The sequence below is a fragment of the Lucilia sericata genome, unplaced genomic scaffold, assembly GCF_015586225.1.
Source record: "Lucilia sericata isolate MDLA Ls3-8-SP2 unplaced genomic scaffold, ASM1558622v1 Contig000391F_arrow, whole genome shotgun sequence".
NCBI classification, from domain to species: Eukaryota; Metazoa; Arthropoda; class Insecta; order Diptera; family Calliphoridae; genus Lucilia; species Lucilia sericata.
In genome coordinates this window covers 133337-157631 of record NW_023994409.1, presented here as the reverse complement: position 1 = coordinate 157631, position 24295 = coordinate 133337, and the positions used below count along the sequence as shown (strand labels likewise).

Sequence of the window (24295 nt, the reverse complement as noted above, 5' to 3'; positions counted from 1 at the left end):
GGATCTTGGCACTAGATAGATGACTCCACTGTCGACTCAATAGACGACACTAAAGATTACTCTATAGCCGACTCTTTATAAGATTCTGTAGTCGTCTCTTTAGACTCTACAGTGGACTCAATAATCGACTTAATAGGCGGCCCTATACTCGACTCAATAGAAATCTCTACAGTTGACTCAATAGATGACTCCGTAGACGACTATATACTCGACTAAACAAATTACTCTATAACGATTCTATAGATGACTCCATAACCGACTCTATAAATAACTATTTAATCTATAGATGGATCAATAGACGACCCTACAGACGACTCTATAGTCGCCTCTTTAGATAGTTCTGTAGTCGTTCACTATATAGTCTAATATAGTGAACGAATCAATGGACTCTATAGACGACTCCATACTCGGCTCAATAGACGATTCTATAGGCGACTCAATTGATGAATCAATAGACGACCCGATAGACGACTATATACTTGACAAAACAAATTACTCTATAACGAATTTATAATCGACACTATAGACGATTCTATAGTCGTCTCTATAGATGACTCTATAGTTGATTCTATGGTCAACTTAATAGTCGAAACTACAGAAGTCTCTAAATCTATTGTCGATTCTATAGTAAATCAACATGTTGCTAGAAACATTTAGCTACTTTTCAATTACTTGAAAACTGAGAATCTTTCCTTATTTTAAACACTTATTATTTTGATATTTTAAAATCCTATTTTTATGTTAAAAAGATAAGTAACTTATTAATAATTTTTTAAATAAACATGACCTTAAATTAAAGGTTACGTGTTAAAATTTAATAAATCAAAAACTATAGAAAAATTATAAAACAAAACCGAGAAAAAAAAACTAAAGTTAGTCAATTGTCAAAACCATAAGTGAAAAAAATGAGTGACGTTTCATTCAAAAAGCACTAAAGTGTAAAATAAAAATTAGAAATCTTAACAGTTCCAGTACTAATTATACAAGTACATACATAGTACATGTATATATTTTTAACGGTCTAACAAGACTTCTTAACGAAACCCTCAAATCTAAACTACAGTTAACCAAGTTTAAGTTGATTAAAAATATTTCCCAGACACCTTTAAAACACCGGGAGCTCAATGTCAGGGTAAAATTTATTTACCTTTTTTTTATTTGTTATAACAAAATTATGATTTTATACATGAATAATATATTTATTTAAGCTCAAATTAACTATAAAAAAAAACTAACAAATGCAAACAGCAAATCATAATAAAATAAAAAAAAACGTGCCAAATAATAAATAATAATACTCACGGTTCTTAAATAGACAAAGCAAATAATTCTGAAATATTAAAACAAATAAATATTAAATAAAGGTCTTTAAATATCATATTATTTAAATAAATAAGTATCTAAATATTAAAGTAATAAAAATTCCTCCTTCAAATAGAAAAAAAAATAAATACTCAGCCTAAAGACTTTATAATAGCAAAATAGATAATTTAATAAAAACAAAAATGTATAAAAAAATTAAATAATTATTATCTTTAAGTATTTGTATAGATTTCAAGTGTTTTTTTGTTTTAAGTTTTACTGCATAATAACATTAATTTTAATAGTTTTCTTCTTAAAAGTCTTTAAAAATTTATTATTAAATTTTTAATACCCTACACTATGAATAAATGACGGAAGTAGGAGTCATAAATATCATTTGTTTAAAATATGAGATTTTAAAAACTTCCTTTGTTGTGAAATGTTTACAGTTGTTTAGTTGCATCTAGTTGTACAACATGTTGCTAGCAATTCCTAGTTATTTTATCGACTCTTTAAATGTCATTTTAGTCGGCTCTATAGTCGACTTTATAAACTACTATATGAGCTAGTATCGACTTTGTAGCCAACTCAATAGTCAACTGAATATTCGAATTTATAATCAACTTTATAGACGACATTTTAGTTAACTTTATGATCAACTCAATAATGGAATCTATTTAGTCGTCTATAAGTATATAGTCGAATCAAAAGACTACTATATAGTCAACAGTCGACCCCATTGGCCAAATCACTAGTGGAATATATTGTCATCTATAAATCTATAATCTATAGATGACTCCATAGGCGACGTCACAGACGACTCTACAGTCGATACTCGACTCGATAGATGACACTATAGTCAACTCTACAGTCGACTATATACTGGAATCTATACTTGACTAAATATATGACAATATAGACGACTCTATAGTTGATTCAATAATTGTTTCATTAGATCGAAAATAGGGTCGATTCAATAGTCATTTTATTAGAAGATTCTAAAGACTCTATAATCGACTCTAAAGATGACTTAATAGTCGACTCTATAGAATCGCCTCTTTACTCGACTAAATAGGTGAATATATAGACTCTGTAGTTGATTCAATAGTCGTTTCATTAGACTTTATAGACGACTTTATAGACGACTCTATAGTCGACTCTATAGTCGACTCTATAGGCGACTTTACAGGCGACTTTATAGTTGACTCTATAGACGACTCTATAGTCGACTTTATATATGACTCTATATTCGATTACAGAATGTCCACTCTATAAACGACTCTATCGTGAACTTTACAGTCTCTTTTTAGGCGACTCCATAGTCATTAGAAGACTCTATATTCCACTTTATAGGCGAACCTATATACTCCTGTAACATGTTCCTAGCAACATTTAATAGTAAAATTTTAAAAGTTTTCTATAGTTTGAAATGTTGCCTTATTATAGTTTTTAACGAAGCTTTTGGGCAACTATCATTATGAAAAATGAAATATATTTTACCAAAATGTATTAAATATGATCAAACACGTAACATTTTCTTTAACAAAATTAAATTTCAAAAATACTGCAAGGTATCTTAAATTCTTTACAACCTTTTGTTTTTAAAAATTTAATACATCATATTTAGTATTTTGATTTATTTTAATAGTTTTTTTCTCTTTCTTATAATTTACGTCATTTGTTTAAGTGGCTTTTCATCAAGCATGAAAGTATATTTCACATTAAATCTATCTATATTAAAATACAACAAAAATATATATATAAAACAATAATAAAAATAGTCATATGTTTAGTCCCATTTAATACACATAAATCAATTTTGTAATTGCTTTTTTGCTCATATACCCTTCCTCCCCCTCTCTGGCTCCTACAACATCTCCGTGTAACAAAAAAATAAAAATTCTTTTGTTTTAGTATAAAAAATATCACAACTAAAATAAATTTCACTGTTATCTTATCGGTAAAACAAAGGTACTTTTCATTTAATATTTATTATTATTTGTTTGTGTGTGTGTGTTTTTATATTTAAAGATACAAATACAAATTTATTTATTTCAGATGTTAGATACTGAGGTTCTAGGTTTATTCATACATTTAGGTGACTCAATATTTTCTAACACATACAGGAGTCATAAAAATGCCAAGTATAGGTATTTTTTTATATATTAGGAAAAAAAAAACTTTTATAAATATTTCAGAAAAAAATATTTGAGAGGTAAAAATTATTAATGTAGTATATAAATTTTAATTTAATGAATTAATAAAAATATGATTCATTATCACGAGTGTGAGAGATGAATGAAAATACTCATCATCTAACGTTTACAAAGGAACATTTTCACATTAGACGGTTAAGACTAAATATATCTCTTCAGACTCTTTAGTTTATAGACGGCCATATAGTCGACGCTACAGTTGACTTTATGTATTATTCTAAGACGACTCTATAGACGACCCTATAGTCGACTCTATAAACAAATATATAGTCGATTCGTCCCTACAGTATAGGGACTAGACTATAGACTAGACTATAGACTAGACTATAGACTAGACTATAGACTAGACTATAGACTAGACTATAGACTAGACTATAGACTAGACTATAGACTAGACTATAGACTAGACTATAGACTAGACTATAGACTAGACTATAGACTAGACTATAGACTAGACTATAGACTAGACTATAGACTAGACTATAGGCTAGACTATAGACTAGACTATAGACTAGACTATAGACTAGACTATAGACTAGACTATAGACTAGACTATAGACTAGACTATAGACTAGACTATAGACTAGACTATAGACTAGACTATAGACTATAGACTAGACTATAGACTAGACTATAGACTAGACTATAGACTAGACTATAGACTAGACTATAGACTAGACTATAGACTAGACTATAGACTAGACTATAGACTAGACTATAGACTAGACTATAGACTAGACTATAGACTAGACTATAGACTAGACTATAGACTAGACTATAGACTAGACTATAGACTAGACTATAGACTAGACTATAGACTAGACTATAGACTAGACTATAGACTAGACTATAGACTAGACTATAGACTAGACTATAGACTAGACTATAGACTAGACTATAGACTAGACTATAGACTAGACTATAGACTAGACTATAGACTAGACTATAGACTAGACTATAGACTAGACTATAGACTAGACTATAGACTAGACTATAGACTAGACTATAGACTAGACTATAGACTAGACTATAGACTAGACTATAGACTAGACTATAGACTAGACTATAGACTAGACTATAGACTAGACTATAGACTAGACTATAGACTAGACTATAGACTAGACTATAGACTAGACTATAGACTAGACTATAGACTATAGACTAGACTATAGACTAGACTAGACTAGACTATAGACTAGACTAGACTATAGACTAGACTATAGTCTAGACTATATACTAGACTATATACTAGACTATAGGCTAGACTATATACTAGACTGGACTTCCACTTAATAACAAATATAGCATTGTTTGTAAACATAAATGTTGCAAGATGTTGCTAGCAACAGACGCGTGTATTACAAATGATAGTAAATTAGTAAATTCTATTGTCTTTTTAATGAATAAAATGTTTATTCAATTTACAGAAAGTTAACAATTAAAATAGCAAAAAAAAAACGAATAAATAAATGTCAACACCAATTTTTCTATGAATATTCAATAAATGTTTTTTACAACATAAATCGCCTAAATGACTAAACTTTAATAAAAGAAAATATATTAATAATGACATTTTAATAAACAATAAAACTAATATTTACAAAATTTAGCAAAAAAAAAAAAACTACAATTATTACATAAAACTATTATTAAATATTAAAAAGAAAGACAAACAAACTTATTAATTAAATTTATATACAATTTATTGAAAATTGAAACCCCATAAACCTTTTTCAATGGAATACATATTGCAAAAAAAAAAAAAAAACAAATATATTATAGAAAATGAATGACAAGTCTTAATGTCGCCTTTGGCTAACAACATTTCATGTAGCGATGATGGCGATGATGATGGTTGCGGCTGGCTGATTGGGCTTCATCATCATAATCATCAGCAACCATCACCACCATGTTTATTTTTATTATTATTATGTATTTCCATATCATCATCTTGTTTGTAAAGTACAAGAAAACCTTGATCTAAGTATTTTATATTAAACAACAACAACAACACAAAACAGAGATGATTTCAGAAATAAAAATCTATAGTTAAAAGTGTTATAATTGTAATATAATCTTGAAAGAATATTGCAAAAACAAAAACTTATTGACTTTTAAAGGTTATGGATGACACAATGGTTTTAGTTTTTGTTTTCTCGGTTTCTTAAAAAAAAAACAAGACAAGACCAGCTAGTAGATAAAAATGTTATAAAAAAAGAATTGCCAGTAAATTAAGTTTAAGTAATTTAATCTTTATTATTTCTATTTTTTCGTAATATACAAAATTTTTTTCTTTATAGTTATTACTGGTTTCGTTTTGCATATTAAATTTCTGGGTATTTTGTTGTTGTTGTTGTGCTGCATTTTTTAGTTATACATATTTTAATTATATTATATGTTAAATAATTATTATGCTAGCGTTATAATAATTTAATTATTTAAATATGATTTAATATGATGATGAATTTAAAAATGTAAGAAAAGTTATTTCCTAATTACTTATTGAATAATAATTACTGGCAACAAAACTTGTGACAACATGTTTCAGAGAGGCAGAGAGAAATACAGAGAATGTTGTTATTAAGTTGTTAACACAAATATCATCCCAGTGAAAAATTCTAAAAGAGATTCTAAAAAGATTTTTGCCAGTTTAAAACTATGTAAAAAAGCTTTATTTTCATTTCTATATTATTCATTTCTGTGGAAGCTCTAATAAAAAAAGGGGTTGAAATAAAAGTTTTTTTAAATCCCTTTTGAAAAGTTTTGGACAACATCTTTTTTAAAAAAGTTTTAAAAAAAGTTTCTTAAACAAATAAGATTTTTTTTGTAATAAAAATTTTAATTAAACTTTGTTTGTTTTTAATAAAAAAGCTTTGGAAATTAAAAAAATCTTTTGTAAACAGTTTTCAAATTGTTTTTATTTGAAAAGCTTTTTGCTAAAAGAAAAATAATTATTTAAAAAATAAGTTGTGAAAAAGTTTACCTGAAAAGCTTGTGTTGTAAAAAAGCATTTTATTTAAAATTTAAAAAAGCACTTTTGCAAAAAAATTAATAAAATATCTTCTTTTGGTGTAAAATTTTGAATAAAAGTTTTTTAATAAGCTTTGGAAATATGTTAAACAATTTGAAAAAAAATTAAAAAAAATAGCTTTTTAATAAAAATTGTTGGCAGTAGTTTCTTTGTAAACATTTTTTTAAAATAACCTTTTCAAAGAATATTTTGAAAAAAGCTTTTTTATTAAAAAAAATCCGAAACCAGCTTTTGTTAAAAGAGTCTTTATTATAAAAACGCTTCTTCTTTTTTAAAAAACCGAAAATACTTTTTTATAAAAAAAATATTGCTTGGAAAAAAATATTTTTTTTTTTAATTTCCAAAAAGAGCTTTTTTGTATTTATGTGATATTTGAAAATAACTTACTTGTAGAAAAGTTCTCAAAACTATTTCATTCGTAGAAATCTTTTGAAACGGCTTTTTCAAAAAAAGTATTTTATTTCATAAGTTTTGGAAATATGTTGAAAGTTTAAAAAAGAGCTTTTTTATAAAACATTTTTTTGAGAGTATTTTTTTTTTAAGTTTTAAAAATAACCTTTTTAAAGAATATTTAGTAAAAAGCTTTTTTATATAAAACAATTTATATTTACCTTGTTTTAACTTTTATTTTAAACTTTGTTAAGAATCTTGTAACATAAAAAAGCTTAATTTTTAATCTTCTTTATTAAAAACCAAAAAAAACTTTTTTTATAAAAAATAATTTGGATTTTTTTTAGAAAACATGGAAATAATTTATTTTTTTAAAAGTTCTCAAAACTAATTCTTTTTTATAAATGTTTTAAAACAGCTTTTTTAACAACTTTTTTTGTAAAGGAGAACTTAAAGGTAAAAGCTCTTTTGTAAAAAAAAAACTAAATTTCAAAAAAGCTTTTTTTTAATTTCTTTGTTGAGAAAAGAAAAGAGTCTGAGAAAAACTTTTTTTGTGTAAAAATGTCTTTAAAAATTTTTTAATTTTAAAAAAGAGCTTTTAGTAAAAGGATCCTTTTAGCAAAGAAAAACAACTTTTTGTAAAAAATATTTATATATGTTTCTTTTTTTTCTTTATGGTAAAAAGCTTAAACTTGTTTATTTATTTAAAATAAAAAGAACTTTTTTGTAAAAGAATTTTAGAGCTTTGATAAAAATTGTTTGTGCTTGGTAAAAGCTTTTTAGCAAAAAAATAAAAACAACATATTTTTAAAAAGTTTAAACTCTATAATATTTTTTATATTTTGAAAAATAAAAAGACTGAAAAGTTTTGAAGAGTGCTTTTTTATATTATGAAGAGCTTTTAAATAAATTATTGTAAAAATTTTTGGTAAAAATTTTCTTTAAAAAAAAGTTTTGAAAAATGTTTTACTATAAAAGGAAAAAAAATGTTATTTAAATTTCTCTGTTGAGAAGAGTAAAGCGTCTTAAGAAAACTTTCTTGTGTGTAAAAATATCTTTAAAAGCTTTTTAATTTTAAAAAGAGTTGTAGTATTAAAGGAAGAAAGCTTTTTTAAATTCTCGAGAAGAAAAAAGTTTCTTGTAAGAGCTTTTTTAAAAAAAGAGCTTTTTAAAAAAAAGCTTTTTTTTTTTGGTAAAAAGCAAAAATTTTTTATTTTATTTAAAAGAAAAAGCTTTGTAAAAGTGCTTTAAAACTTTGATAAAAATTGTTTGTGCTTTATAGAAAATCTAATTTAAAAACTTTATGTTGAACAAATCACTTAACTTATTCTAAAATAAATTCAGTTTTAAACAATTGTATACAAAAAAAAAAATTAAAACAATGACTTTGTTTATTTATTCTTTGTCTGATTATAGATTTATTTTTCTAATTTTAAACATACAGCCAGTCAGCCCAGTCGATATTCATTTATTTATTTAAATTTTTTAATTAACAGTTAAATATGAAATTTTTTCTTAAAGTAGATTTTGCGGTTAATTTTGTTTATGTATGTAAAGTGTATAAAAAAATTATAAATAAACAAGGCAAATATTTGAATTCTTTCTACTATTTACTATTACACACTTAAGTATGTAGTTTTTTTTTGCACATTTATCATAATTTTAGTGAGTAGCATTAAACTTAGACATTGACCCACAAAAATGTTCTTAAAGCACTATACTTAGTAAACAAATAATTTCTAAGAATATAATGGAAATCAAATAGAACAATTTAATTTAATATTTATAACATAAAAGTAATAAAATTTTAAATATTTTTTGCAATATGTGAAAAAAGAAAGTTTTTTTTTTGAGTGATATCCATCAATTATTCTAGAATAACATTTGTTATATTGTACATATATTGGCATTTGAAAAGAATTGGAAAAAAAATAAAAAAAAACATGGGATTTGCAATTGTTTAATTTCTAATTTATAAACATTTTATATGAAAATTGTTATGTGTAACGTGAAATGGCAAGGAATTTATTTATTCCACACAAGTCAACTTCTGCTTTATACTATTCTAGTTTTTTTAAAGGAATTTTTCTCAATATGTACATTGTTTTATTTATTATTAATTCAATAATAATTTGTACAATTTCATTTTAAATCTGCAGCTGTAATACTTTGTATATATGTGTTATTTTTAGCATGTTGCAACAAAAAGCTAAAAAAAAAAAAACATGAAAGAGGTCGTCATCATGTTGTAATTTTTGCTTTAGTATTCAGAAAAAACATGTACGTGCATGTTGCCATTTTTTTCCAGTTCAATTATTAAATCATAAATATTTTGATTTATATAACAATATGGCTGATATTATTCATTCTAATGTTTGAATTGTATTATAGATTTATGACAACTTAATAAGAATAGTGTGGAAAATTTCCACTGGAAATATTGCAAATATCTGAATAAAAAAACCGACTTTGATGTTCTAAATTATGGTTGGGAAATAAATTTGTTTTATTTGTTTCGTTATGTTTTAATTTTTAAAAGTTTCTAATAGTTTCTTAAGTTTTTCTTAAACTTTTACAGTTTTGAACTCTAGCAACATGTTTATAAACAAAAAAAAAATATTTTACTTTTAGTATTGTTGTATTTTTATTTAAACTTAAAAAATATAAATTTTTATTAAAATTCTTCAAAAATTTTAAATGTTGCTAGCAACATGTTGAGCAACATAGTTGAAATTTTTAATATATTTATTTAACATTTAAAATTACGTTTTATAAGGCTATAAAATATACTATTACTTATGTATAAATATATTTAAACATATGTATGTTGTTTGCAACATGTTGATAAACATTAAGTTTTTTAAAACAAAATATATATTTAAAGGCAGCGATTTGAACATCTGTTCTATTCTATTCCTCATAGTTTGTGTCATTTCCACAGAAAAATGTCAGTTTAATAACACACTATAACTTTGAAGTCTAGAGCAACATGTTGAGAAACATAAAATTATTTTACGAATTTATTCCTTCGTTTTTAACATATTAAACTCTTTCAATATCTAGTGAAACTTAAAGTTTGCCGGTAACTGATTGAGAAGAATCAGTAAACTACTTTTGAAAGTCGAAAGTAACATGTTGGTTTAGGTAAGAAGGGTAGCCTCTCAATCAATCATGAGTGGCTCACGTGGGTCCGTCCACCTAGTTGCGGTTCCGTTGTGATACCCTAGTGGTCGTAGAAGTCCATTTAAGTATTACTCTCTACTTTCAGATTTAAACCAGCCAGTTTGATTCACAAAGTTTAGGATATTTTTAAGGCATATCCCAGATAGATCATCCAAACAAGATAGAGCAGCAAAGCCGATACAATGTTCTCTACTTTCATTGAAAGATGGGCATTAGCAGAAGAGGCGAGGTATTGTTTGCTCTTCCTCCTTATTATTACAACTCCTACAATAGTCGTTATATTCGAGACCCTTTCTTCTGGCGTGATTGCTAATTTTACAGTGTTCCGTTATAACTGATACCAGCATTCTTATCTGTTCCCTGCGAAAGCTTAATAATAAGCTTGAACTGGGATTATCGTATAGAGGCCAAATTGACCTCGAAGTGAGACAGTGATTTGATCCATTTCATATAGTTCAGTCTGAACCAGTGACTTACAGTTTGTAAGGGAGATACAAGTAAATGCGTCGATTTCATCTTCCCCTCTCATTGCACCATTCCTGGAAAGTTTGTCAGCTATAGAGTTTCCCTGACAATTACTATGTCAGGGCCCCATATTAGCATTATCCTAGAATGTCTCGCTATCTCATTCAGAGATACCCGGCATTCTTCGGTTAACCTAGATGTCGTAAAAACAACCTCTAACAACATCCATATGTATTTCAATCGATATTTGAAAAGCCACCACCCACTCTTCCACTCCTCTAAGAGCCGTCAATGTTAATATTTATTACACCATTAGTTGAGTATGACTCAGGTACTGAATTCCTAGCAGGAACTCGGATATGAAAGTGTCGGTTGAGTGTGACTTGGGTACTGAATTCCTAGCAGGAACTCGGTTATGTTTAAATATTCGTGTGTGCCCTATGCCTTTACTACCAGGCTACGAACCACATGCGTTAAGTCTGAATTAAGGCCTGTTGAATCGCCATCACTTCAGCTGGTAACCAATTCATTATAGTTAGCAAAACCTTCGTTGGCGTCGTCCTCATTATTCCCGTGATCAGGATTGCAATGTTTCGTAGGGTACGTTCGATGGCTGCACAATGAGAAGAGTTTTCCATTGCCTGTCACCATACGATAACACCATTGAACACCACATACACTGAGGCCACGGGAAAAACTCCACTTGCTGAGCACATTAAGAGTAGTTTCCATGCAATTGAATATGGTATCGAGGAATTTACCCGATATCACTATAGCAACATCGGCATCAAAAGCGGCAGTCTTAATTCTCCATTTAGTAAGAAGTTCATAGCCAGATGTCAGAGTAAGGTAGATAGAACTCCCCCCTGTGGTGTGCCACGACTGACAAGCCTTGAAACATTGACTCCACCCATCCTTCCACTAATAACCCTATTACTCAGAAGTTTTTTAATAAGCTTCTGAGTTTGATGATCAACCCGCCATCCATCAAGTGCTGCTACAATGGCATTAGGTTCGACATTGTTAAAGGCATCTTCAATGTCTAGGAGGGCACCTTCCAACATCTTTTAATACTTTAAAACATATTCTTGGCAACATTTTTAACCCAACTCATATTAATGCCTTCAACACTTTTCCTGCTAGAATTTCATACCCTTTAACATTCAAAAAACAACATGAAAAATTGTCTTCCAAAGACCGCAGCGAAATTAAATTCTTTAAAAAACAATATTATTTAAAATTTTTCAACGTGGCTGAGTTAAATTTTGAATTTGGCTAACAGCCAATAAATAGAAATGAAAAGAATTTTACTGCATGTACTTATATAAAGTAAAAGTTCTTAAAAGCACAAAAAATATGAAAAGAAAACCCATAAAAGAACTCTTAAACAAAAAACAAGGACGTGCAATAGTTGAAAAACAAAAACGAAATGCTGCCAAAAAAACAATAAAAGTAGTTAGTACAATATTGATTTGCTTCAACAATACTCAATAAACCTGACAAAAATAACAAAAAATACTTAAAATTGCAAACTATAAACCACAACTAGCTGAAGAAAAGAAATCATAACAAAATTTTTAAAAATATCAGTCATTAATTTCAAAATATACGACAAGACAAGGTTAAGGATATTGAAAAAAAAATTATAAAGTGTGTTTTTCAAATTCTCAAAACGTAAACACTCATAACCGTGAACTTGAATATTCTTTTATATTGCAAGCTTTATAAATTAAAACAAAATTTTTAACAAATTGGTTTCTTTCAATAATGATGAGTTATTTATAATTCGCTTAACAAATTGATTTGTTAAATTAAAGGTCAATTAACTGTTAAAGTCATGTAATATATAGTTGTTAAACACAACCATTCAAGTAATTCATAAAACGTTCATTCATTTTATTGTTTTTTTTTTTTTTTTCAGCCTAAAAGTAAATATTTGACGATCATTATTTCATTATAATGATAATAACGTACAAGCGATCAGTGTTTTAAAGGAATGAGTTCTGTTACGTATAAAACATACATTTTCAGAATTATACAATCATGATGGTAGATCACTTAAAGATCTAGGATTGATGCTAAACTGGAATGAATGAAGTATTTAAAGTTCTATAATTGAGACTTATGTTTGTTTTTTAGGAGCCTACGATCAAATCTGAACAATTTAGTTAATAATCTAAGATTAATGGGACTAGTTAAACCCTCCAATTAGGGTTATCTGAGACTAGAAAGAGATCGAGCATACATGGAGATTAGGTTCAGACTTACGATAGAGGCCTGTGTTGAACTACTTAAAGGCATATAATTGAGTGTAATGTAGAATTACGATATAGGACAGAATGAAGCAATTGAACTGGACTATAACTGAACTAGAACTGAACTAGAACTTAACGAGAACTGAACGAGAACTGAACTAGAACTTAACGAGAACTGAACTAGAACTGAACTAGAACTGAACTAGAACTGAACTAGAACTGAACTAGAACTGAACTAGAACTGAACTGAACTGGAACTGAACTAGAACAGAACTAGAACTGAACTAGAACAGAACTGAACTAGAACTGAACTAGAACTGAACTAGAACTGAACTAGAACTGAACTAGAACTGAACTAGAACTGAACTAGAACTGAACTAGAACTGAACTAGAACTGAACTAGAACTGAACTAGAACTGAACTAGAACTGAACTAGAACTGAACTAGAACTGAACTAGAACTGAACTAGAACTGAACTAGAACTGAACTAGAACTGAACTAGAACTGAACTAGAACTGAACTAGAACTGAACTAGAACTGAACTAGAACTGAACTAGAATTGAACTAGAACTGAACTACAATTGAGCTAGAACTGAACTGAAGAAGAAGTGCTAAACTAGATCTGAACTAGAACTGAATTAGAACTCAACTAGGTTAGGTTAGGTTTACACAGGTAGCCAATTTCGGCTTTACTTGGGTCCATGTTGATCCCTTTGTAAAAATACCTGTAAGAAGAAGAAAAGAAAAGAGAGGGAGAGATAGAGGAGAGTGAAAGAACAGAGACAGTTGCAGAGAGAAGGAGATGATGAGAAATGAGAAAGCCAGGGCAGCTGCCGTGGATGAGTAGTGTGAATAATAGGATTCACACCCATTTTGACAAATTAATGAACTCTAGAAGACGTTCTAATTGAATGTTTGACAATTCGGTTATATCACCAAAATAGGTCGATCCAAGCGTCTGAAAACGGGCCTCCGCCAAAGCAGGACAATCGCAGAGAAGATGAGTAATAGTCTCTTCTTCATCCTCGTTTTGACAACTCCTACAGTAGTCGTTGAACGGGAGACCAATGCGTCTAGCATGGTTCCCAAATTTACAGTGGCCAGTGATTATTGATATCAGCCTACTTAACTGCGGTCTTTGGAGACCAAGAAGATATTTAGACCTTTGAGGATCCATTTGTGGCCACAGTGCTCTACATGTTGAGCACGTGTGTTCACGCGACCATTTGTCGCGAGCGATGCAGAGGCATTTTTCACTGATTTGCCTCTTAACTGCAAGTAGTGGTATACCGCAGAACTGATCAGTATCCATTCTGCTAAGCATAGTGCCAGCTCTTGCCAATGTGTCAGCAATACCGTTGCCATACGAATTCCCATGTCCCTTTACCCAAATTAGGGTGATGTTCGAATGTCTCGCCATCTCATTGAGAGACGTCCGGCATTCATGGACAATTTTGGATGTGGAGAACACACCAGTTAGGGATTTAATAGCAGCTTGACTATCAGTATAAATTCTGATATCCCTATTAGATATCCGATAGTACCTTAGCCAATTTACCGCCCTCCTTATCGCCGATATTTCAGCCTGAAGGATACTACATTCATCATTAAGTCGGAAGGATTTTCGTTCCAAATTCCTCAATGAAAATGTCACCACCAACTCCTTTCGTCGTCTTGGATCCGTCTGTATACACTCGGAAGCAATTATTCGGCGGAAGGAGAGATTCCTCATACTCCGAAGATATATGATATTGGAACTTTCTCACTAGAGACGGTACTGGAATACAATAATCAACAATGTACTGATTATCCGGTATAAGATCTATGATCCTAGCATGGCCTATGGAGCATTGTTTCCATTTGCCAGTTACACTCAATCTGGCCGCAGTTGACATAGCCAATTTCCTTGCAAGGAGATCGACCGAGAGCCAGTTGAGCATAGTGAACAGCGCCTTCGAAGGAGTTGTTCTGAGAGCGCCTGTGATAAGAAGCGCAGTTGATCTCATTACTTTTTCCAGTTGTTGTCTGAGTGAAGCCTTTTCAAGCGCCTGCCACCATACAACAACCCCATATAGCATAATAGGTTTAATAACTGCCTCAAAGAGCCAGTGAACATTCTTTGGATTTATGCCCCAGCATGTTCCTATGGCCTTCCTACAAACATATAGTGCCGTAATGGATTTAGATGCCCTAGAGAGTACGTTTGTACTCCAAGATAGTTTCTTATCTAGGATAACGAACTCAACTAGAATTGAACTAAAACTTTTGCTAAAAAGTTTCATATTGTTTCTAGCAACAAATTGCTAATAAAACGATTAAAGTTTTTAACATTTCCTAGATTAACATTTTAATTAATATTAATTAATAATGTTTATAAATAACAACATATCGACATCAGATGCTAACAGCATACAGATAAATTTAATTAATTAAAACTCATAATTTTATTAAACAATTCTTTTACTAATACGTTGCCAGAGTCTCAGCCATGTTAAAAACAAAAAAAGTAATAATTAAATGTATGTATTTTATTTGTTTTATGAACAATAATAATTGATAAATATTTATGTATGTACGATTTTGTTGTTGTTTTTTTTCTGTATTAATAAGGAAATATAATTATTTTTTTTTTATAACAATAAAAACAACAGCAGCACCAAAGCAAGCCGTCAGCCAACCAACCATCGAAATTTAAACATCTAAACAATCACTAACATCCAACGGTTTATGACTTTATGGCTCAAGTCTGCTATAAATATGTTTATGTCTAGCGTTGTTGTTGTTGTTAGTAAATGTTGCTAGATTTTGTTGCTGATGTTATGGTGATGTTTTTGTTGCTGCTGTTTTGTTATTTATGTCTAGTTGTACAATTTGGCAATTCAAGCAGAACATTTTGTAGATTTTAAAGAAAGAAACAAAATACCAAATTTGAACACGATGTAATTTGATTTTATAAGAAAACTGCTCGAATTTTTATTAATTATAAATTCAAAATATGTATGATTTTTGTTATTTTTTTTTTTTGTTTTTAACAATTAATGAGATTTTTACATGCCATTAAATGAATGAGGATGTTGTTGAATTTGAATGGTTTATGTAAAATAAAGTAATATTATTAATGGAGTGGAAATAATGTTATTTGTTTATAACGAAAATGAATAAATAATAATGATAATTGTCACATTTTCAAGACAATTTGTTAATAAGAGGAAAATATTGACTATTAGATACAAGTTGCCAGCAACAAGTTTTTTAAATGCTAAAATTGTAAAAATCATAAAATTTTTAATTTTAAATAAATGTGAATGACAACCGAAAAAAATGTATTGCCAACAAAGTAGATGTTCATTATGATGAAGATTATGACACATCCTCAACATTGTTTATAAATATTATTAATATATCCAATACTTTTAATGAATAATTCTTTTTAAGTCTAAAGAAAATTTTATTGACATGTTTCGACAACAAAAACAATTTGATTTCAAGCCAACTCAATATTCACTGTGACGTTTAAAGTCACCCTAAACCCAACTCAACATTGTTTATAAACATTGTTAAGCTATCCACACTCTATACCTTATAACTAAAAAACGAGCCGCTAAATTCCTCTACTATCATTATTTTGACATTAATTAGGTCACGAAATGTCCTTCTATTTATATACTAAATATTTTCACAATACTTCCACTTATTAAGTATTTACTACAAATTAATAGGCGAATAAGGGCAAACCCCTTTTTATCATGCTCATCATTTACTACGTCATATGTAAACACTAGTAAAATATTTGATATGTTGTATGTTGGAAAAAAATTAAATACTTTTATCAAAGATTGGGTCAATTCGAGCGGAAGTGTGCCAAAGAATTGGGGACACCAAAAAAGAAGACAAAAAAATTGTTCGAGTCTACGCCAACACAACAAACATTAAAATAGTCTTCATCACATATGTACAGGGATGGGAAATACAGCGCTATAGTACTTTTTCAGTACTAGTACTTTGTCTAGTCTATAAATATATACTAGTCTTTAGTCTAGTATACAGTCTAGCCTATAGTCTAGCCTATAGTATATAGTCTGGCCTATAGTCTAGTCTATAGACTAGACTATAGACTAGTCTAGCCTATAGTCTAGTCTATAGTCTAGCCTATAGTCTAGTCTACAGTCTAGTCTACAGTCTAGCCTATAGTCTAGTCTACAGTCTAGCCTATAGTCTAGTCTACAGTCTAGTCTACAGTCTAGCCTATAGTCTAGTCTATAGTCTAGTCTATAGTCTAGTCTATAGTCTAGCCTATAGTCTAGTCTATAGTCTAGTCTATAGTCTAGTCTATAGTTAGTCGTAGTCTAGTCTATAGTCTAGTCGATAGTCTAGTCGATAGTCTAGTCTATAGTCTAGTCTATAGTCTAGTCTATAGTCTAGTCTATAGTCTAGTCTCAGTCAGTCTATAGTCTAGTCTATAGTCTAGTCTATAGTCTAGTCTATAGTCTAGTCTATAGTCTAGTCTATAGTCTAGTCTATAGTCTAGTCTATAGTCTAGTCATAGTCTAGTCTATAGTCTTTCTATAGTCTAGTCTATAGTCTAGTCTATAGTCTAGTCATAGTCTAGTCTATAGTCTAGTCTATAGTCTAGTCTATAGTCTAGTCTATAGTCTAGTCTATAGTCTAGTCTATAGTTGTACTATAGTCTAGTCTATAGTCTAGTCTATAGTCTAGTCTATAGTCTAGTCTATAGTCTAGTCTAGAGTAGTCTATGTCTAGTCTATAGTCTAGTCTATAGTCTAGTCTATAGTCTAGTCTATAGTCTAGTCTAGTCTATAGTCTAGTCTATAGTCTAGTCTATAGTCTAGTCTATAGTCTAGTCTATAGTCTAGTCTATAGTCTAGTCTATAGTCTAGTCTATAGTCTAGTCTATAGTCTAGTCTATAGTCTAGTCTATAGTCTAGTCTATAGTCTAGTCTATAGTCTAGTCTATAGTCTAGTCTATAGTCTAGTCTATAGTCTAGTCTATAGTCTAGTCTATAGTCTAGTCTATAGTCTAGTCTATAGTCTAGTCTATAGTCTAGTCTATAGTCTAGTCTATAGTCTAGTCTATAGTCTAGTCTATAGTCTAGTCTATAGTCTAGTCTATAGTCTAGTCTATAGTCTAGTCTATAGTCTAGTCTATAGTCTAGTCTATAGTCTAGTCTATAGTCTAGTCTATAGTCTAGTCTATAGTCTAGTCTATAGTCTAGTCTATAGTCTAGTCTATAGTCTAGTCTATAGTCTAGTCTATAGTCTAGTCTATAGTCTAGTCTAGTCTATAGTCTAGTCTATAGTCTAGTCTATAGTCTAGTCTATAGTCTAGTCTATAGTCTAGTCTATAGTCTAGTCTAGTCTATAGTCTAGTCTATAGTCTAGTCTATAGTCTAGTCTAGTCTAGTCTATAGTCTAGTCTATAGTCTAGTCTATAGTCTAGTCTATAGTCTAGTCTATAGTCTAGTCTATAGTCTAGTCTATAGTCTAGTCTATAGTCTAGTCTATAGTCTAGTCTATAGTCTAGTCTATAGTCTAGTCTATAGTCTAGTCTATAGTCTAGTCTATAGTCTAGTCTATAGTCTAGTCTATAGTCTAGTCTATAGTCTAGTCTATAGTCTAGTCTATAGTCTAGTCTATAGTCTAGTCTATAGTCTACTCTATAGTCTACTCTATAGTCTACTCTATAGTCTACTCTATAGTCTACTCTATAGTCTAGTCTATAGTCTACTCTATAGTCTATAGTCTAGTCTATAGTCAAATATATAGTCTAGTCTAATAAACTTTATTGTATAAGTTAATACCATTTCCAAAATATCAATTTTCCAAGACTGGTTTGGTATGACAACAAAGAACCACCTCTTTCAAACTCAAACATATATACATACATATATGCATGGAAAGCCAGTAGAATTCTATATTATTTTCTAATTACAAACATGGGTTTGCATGTTGAAAAGGTATACATTTTCCCTATTAAACTCAAAATTTTTTTTGTACTTGTCCATATAAATATTTGTTTTTAAACAAAATTGGAAAAAAAAAACTATGGCAACAAATTAAGGTCTCGACGTCATATATCCATACTTGAGGGTGGGGCTGACACAATCACCAAACATTTTATATTTTATTAAACAAAATAGACTTATAGACAAATGTACAAACTGACACAAAGGCAAAACATTTTACAGCAAACTAAATTAAGCAGTTTGTAGTGGACGGCCGTTTTTAATTTAATTGAAAATATTTTGTTAAAAATTCTTGAAATCATATGATTTTTGTAGGTTCTCTCCTATTAACCTAGAGAGGGAACTAACTTAATTCCATGTAAGAAAACACAATTTAAAACTTAATCTGATTAATTCGCGGCACGTAGTTTTGAAATATTTAAATAATCTTCTATTACCACGTACCGTTTCGTTTTGGTTTACTGTATTAGAGAATAATTGTTAGTATTCGTATTGTATGAAGGTTTTTTGTTTTTGTTTAAGTTAATTATTTTCTTCATAGTTTACGCTCTAAGTACCATTGAAGCTATTAGTGTTACGCATATAAATGTTAAGATCTTAAGCTCAAAGAAGAAAAGAGAGAGAGATCATTTTACTAGATTTAAAAGCTAAAGGCGTAAAGAATTAGGGGTATGCACGCACTTATTAACAAGTAATAAAATTTCAGAATTTTCTATAAAATTTTTTTAAATTTTGTATATAAAAGAGATATGTTAATACAATTTTCTAATAAAAGATTAAAAATTCAAAGTAGCATTTTTTTAATGTTTTGAAAATGTTTCTATAGAAGAGAATCTTTAAAAAAATTTCTATTACAAAAATTGTTTTTGGAAAAGAGATTTTTTTTCGAAAACTTTCTATAAAAGAAGATTTTTTAATTTTTTCCTTTAAATAAGAATTTCTACTCTATCGTCTAGTCTATCGTCTGGTCTATCGTCTAGTCTATCGTCTAGTCTAGAAAACTTTCTATAAAAGAAGATTTTTTTAATTTTTTCCTTTAAATAAGAGTTTCTACTCTATCGTCTAGTCTATCGTCTGGTCTATCGTCTAGTCTATCGTCTAGTCTATCGTCTAGTCTATCGTCTAGTCTATCGTCTAGTCTATCGTCTAGTCTATCGTCTAGTCTATCGTCTAGTCTATCATCTAGTCTATCGTCTAGTCTATCGTCTAGTCTATCGTCTAGTCTATCGTCTAGTCTAGTCTATCGTCTAGTCTATCGTCTAGTCTATCGTCTAGTCTATCGTCTAGTCTATCGTCTAGTCTATCGTCTAGTCTATCGTCTAGTCTATCGTCTAGTCTATCGTCTAGTCTATCGTCTAGTCTATCGTCTAGTCTATCGTCTAGTCTATCGTCTAGTCTATCGTCTAGTCTATCGTCTAGTCTATCGTCTAGTCTATCGTCTAGTCTATCGTCTAGTCTATCGTCTAGTCTATCGTCTAGTCTATCGTCTAGTCTATCGTCTAGTCTATCGTCTAGTCTATCGTCTAGTCTATCGTCTAGTCTATCGTCTATCTAGCTATCGTCTAGTCTATCGTCTAGTCTATCGTCTAGTCTATCGTCTAGTCTATCGTCTAGTCTATAGTCTAGTCTATAGTCTAGTCTATCGTCTAGTCTATCGCCTAGTCTATCGTCTAGTCTATAGTCTAGTCTATAGTCTAGTCTATAGTCTAGTCTATAGTCTAGTCTATAGTCTAGTCTATAGTCTAGTCTATAGTCTAGTCTATAGTCTATTCTATAGTCTATTCTATAGTCTAGTCTATAGTCTAGTCTATAGTCTAGTCTATAGTCTAGTCTATAGTCTAGTCTATAGTCTAGTCTATAGTCTAATCTATAGTCTAGTCTATAGTCTAGTCTATAGTCTAGTCTATAGTCTAGTCTATAGTCTAGTCTATAGTCTAGTCTATAGTCTAGTCTATAGTCTAGTCTATAGTCTAGTCTATAGTCTAGTCTATAGTCTAGTCTATAGTCTAGTCTATAGTCTAGTCTATAGTCTAGTCTATAGTCTAGTCTATAGTCTAGTCTATAGTCTAGTCTATAGTCTAGTCTATAGTCTAGTCTATAGTCTAGTCTATAGTCTAGTCTATAGTCTAGTCTATAGTCTAGTCTATAGTCTAGTCTATAGTCTAGTCTATAGTCTAGTCTATAGTCTAGTCTATAGTCTAGTCTATAGTCTAGTCTATAGTCTAGTCTATAGTCTAGTCTATAGTCTAGTCTATAGTCTAGTCTATAGTCTAGTCTATAGTCTAGTCTATAGTCTAGTCTATAGTCTAGTCTATAGTCTAGTCTATAGTCTAGTCTATAGTCTAGTCTATAGTCTAGTCTATAGTCTAGTCTATAGTCTAGTCTATAGTCTAGTCTATAGTCTAGTCTATAGTCTAGTCTATAGTCTAGTCTATAGTCTAGTCTATAGTCTAGTCTAGTCTAGTCTATAGTCTAGTCTATAGTCTAGTCTAGTCTAGTCTATAGTCTAGTCTATAGTCTAGTCTATAGTCTAGTCTATAGTCTAGTCTATAGTCTAGTCTATAGTCTAGTCTATAGTCTAGTCTATAGTCTAGTCTATAGTCTAGTCTGTAGTCTAGTCTAAAGTCTAGTCTGTAGTCTAGTCTATAGTCTAGTCTATATTCTAGTCTATATTGTAGTCAATATTCTATCTCTAGGCTATAGTATAGTCAAAATAACTGTAGTCCAAATAACTGTAAACTTTAACTGATCACCCCTATTATTAGACCTCAATGTGTAAAATTGTGTTGTATTTAACAAACTTCGAAAAGACTCCAACCGAATTAAACACAATAGCAATCATTTTACGCCTCAACTTTTACGCCATTGAGTTTTGTGTTTTCGGCTGCAAAGATATTAGATTCCCTAATTTATAATGCGTGCAGACTTAATTTTGTCTGAATTTAATTGTAATTATTTCAACTATAAAATTAATTATTTAAAACAACAATTATGCGAGATACTTTATTTAAAACTTATGTGTAATTCATATAAAAGTATTTCATGGCTTATAAGATTGCTTTCGTAATTAATTGTTTAAAACTAAAAATAAATTTTAACAAATAGATAAAATTGAAGAACATTAGATTAACTTTTTTTCTTATTTTATTACAGATTAAGTTCAAATGTAATCAGCAACAAATATGAAAATGTAAGTAATAAATTCCAATAAAATCTTTAAATCAAATCTCGTTATTAAACCTCAGTTTTACTATTTCCTATAATTTTCGTTAGACATTTCTAATACAAAACTTTTGAAAGTTGTTGACTTCCATTTTCTTTATTCTAAAGTAATAACAATTATTTTCTTTCTATTAAACAAATTTAATTATTTTGACATATGTACAGAATAAATCGTTTTCACCTCTTTTTGTAATCATATAAAATTCTAAAAAAATTAAATATTACTAACATGTTTTTTACAACAATTATCTGTGACTACTACTCACTGCAATTACTCCCTGCTGTAGTCATTAAATATTTCTATAAACATTTTATAAGTTTTTACTTTGTAGCTTTAAAAAAAAAATACAAAATTGAAAAAGCACTCTCCGTTATGAATATTTAAAAATCTACTTAAAACAAAAAATTATTATTCACTGCTACTGTGTACACTACTACAGCGAGCAGTTAAACGTAATGCTAATAAAAATTACTTAAGGAAAAACGCCAAATTGTAGTAACTTACGGTTGTAGTTAGTAAAGTTGAATAACAGGTGTAATTATTAGATTGAATATTTAACTACAAAAGCAAATACTTAGGTGAATGAATAAATGAGAATGCAATTGAAATTGTTTTTCCAATAAAAACCTGACTAGAAAACTTAAATGCTTTTTTGTTCAATAAAGTGTACTTGTAATGATTAAAGCAGATGTTTTATTGTCTCAATTGATTAGAAGGAATTAGAAAATTATGCAAATTATAGAGAGAATTAACTTAAAGGGGTTTAAATCAAATTAAAATCTAACAAAGGCATTCTTGATCGTATTTGTCATGGGAGGATTTTCGAAAATTTTCTTATAAAAACATTTGAAAAAATTATATAAAAGAAATATTTCGACAATTTTCGAAGAAAAAAACTGAATTTTTCGAAAATTTTCTAACAAAAAGAGAATTTTTTGAAAATTTTCTAAAAAAAGATAAGATAATTTTTCAAAATTTTTCTAAAGAAAGAGCATTTTTCGAAAATTTTCTAAAAGAAGAGAATTTTTTGAAAATTGTCTAAAAGAAACGAGAATTTTTTGAAATTTTCTAAACAAAAGAGAATTTTTCGAAATTTTTCTAAAAAAAAAGAGAATTTTTCGAAAATTTTCTAAAAAAAGAGAATTTTTTGAAAATTGTCTAAAAAAAAGAGAATTTTTCTGAAATTTTATAAAAAAAAAGAGAATTTTTAGAAATTTTTCTAAAAAAGAAGAGAATTTTTTGCAAAAAAAAGAATTTTTTGAAAATTTTCTAAAAAAAAAAAGAATTTTTTAAAAATAAAAAAAAAAAAGAATTTTTTGAAAATTAAAAAAAAAAATAATTTTTTGAACATTTTCTAAAAAAAGAGAAATTTTCGAAAAATTTCTAAAAAAAAGAGAAATTTTCGAAAAATTTCTAAATAAAAGAGAATTTTTCGAAAATTTTCTAAAAAAAAGAATTTTTTGAAAGTTTTTTACAAAAAACAAGAATTTTTCGAAAATTTTCTTAAAAAAAGGGAATTTTTCGAAAATTTTCTAAAAAAATATAGTTTTTCGAAAATTTTCTAAAAAAAATGAGAATTTTTCGAAAATTTTCAAAAAAAAGAATTTTTCGAAAGTTTTCTACAAAAAAACAAGAATTTTTCTATAAAAAAGCAAAATTTTTCGAAAATTATCTAAAAAAAAGAGAATTTTTCGAAAATTTAAAAAAAAGAGAAATTTTCTAAAAAAAAAAATTATAACTTTTCGAAAATTTTCAAAAAAAAAAAAAAAAAAGAATTTTTCTAAAAAGAAAAAGAGAATTTTTCAAAAATCTTTCGAAGGAAAAGATAATTTCTCGAAAATGATCTACAAAAAAGGAGATTTTTTAATCTTCTAAAAAAACAAATTTTCTAAAAAAAATATTTTTTTTTAAATTTTTGAAAAAATTGCTATGAAAAAAGGGATATTTCCTATAAAAAAAGAGGATTTTTCACAAAATGAGAATTTCTCGAAAATTTTTCGAAAATTTTTAATAAAAAAAGAATTTTAAAAAATTTTTTTTTAAAAATTTACTATAAAAAGATTTTGTATAAAAATATATTAATTTGCTAACAACAAGTCTCCTTAAAATCTTTTGCAAATTTTTTACCCCTTAAAATATTTTTTAATAAATTCCTAAAGAAACTTTCATAATATCAAATTTAAAATGTTCCCATGAGAAACATGCAAAAATTCTTAAGATTACTTTACATTATAACCTTGAAATAA

The 24295-nt window shown here is 28.6% G+C and overlaps 1 protein-coding gene across 11 annotated transcripts in view; it reads left to right on the top strand.

Annotated features, from left to right (window-relative positions):
• The window catches only part of LOC119604435 (Y' element ATP-dependent helicase YJL225C), an 86340-nt gene that overhangs the window by 11759 nt on the left and 50286 nt on the right, over positions 1-24295 (top strand). For all 11 annotated transcript variants that reach the window (XM_037957033.1, XM_037957034.1, XM_037957025.1 and 8 more), the window contains one exon: positions 21980-22016. The gene's annotated coding sequence lies outside the window, so the exon portion shown is untranslated. The remainder of the gene's footprint in view (positions 1-21979; positions 22017-24295) is intronic.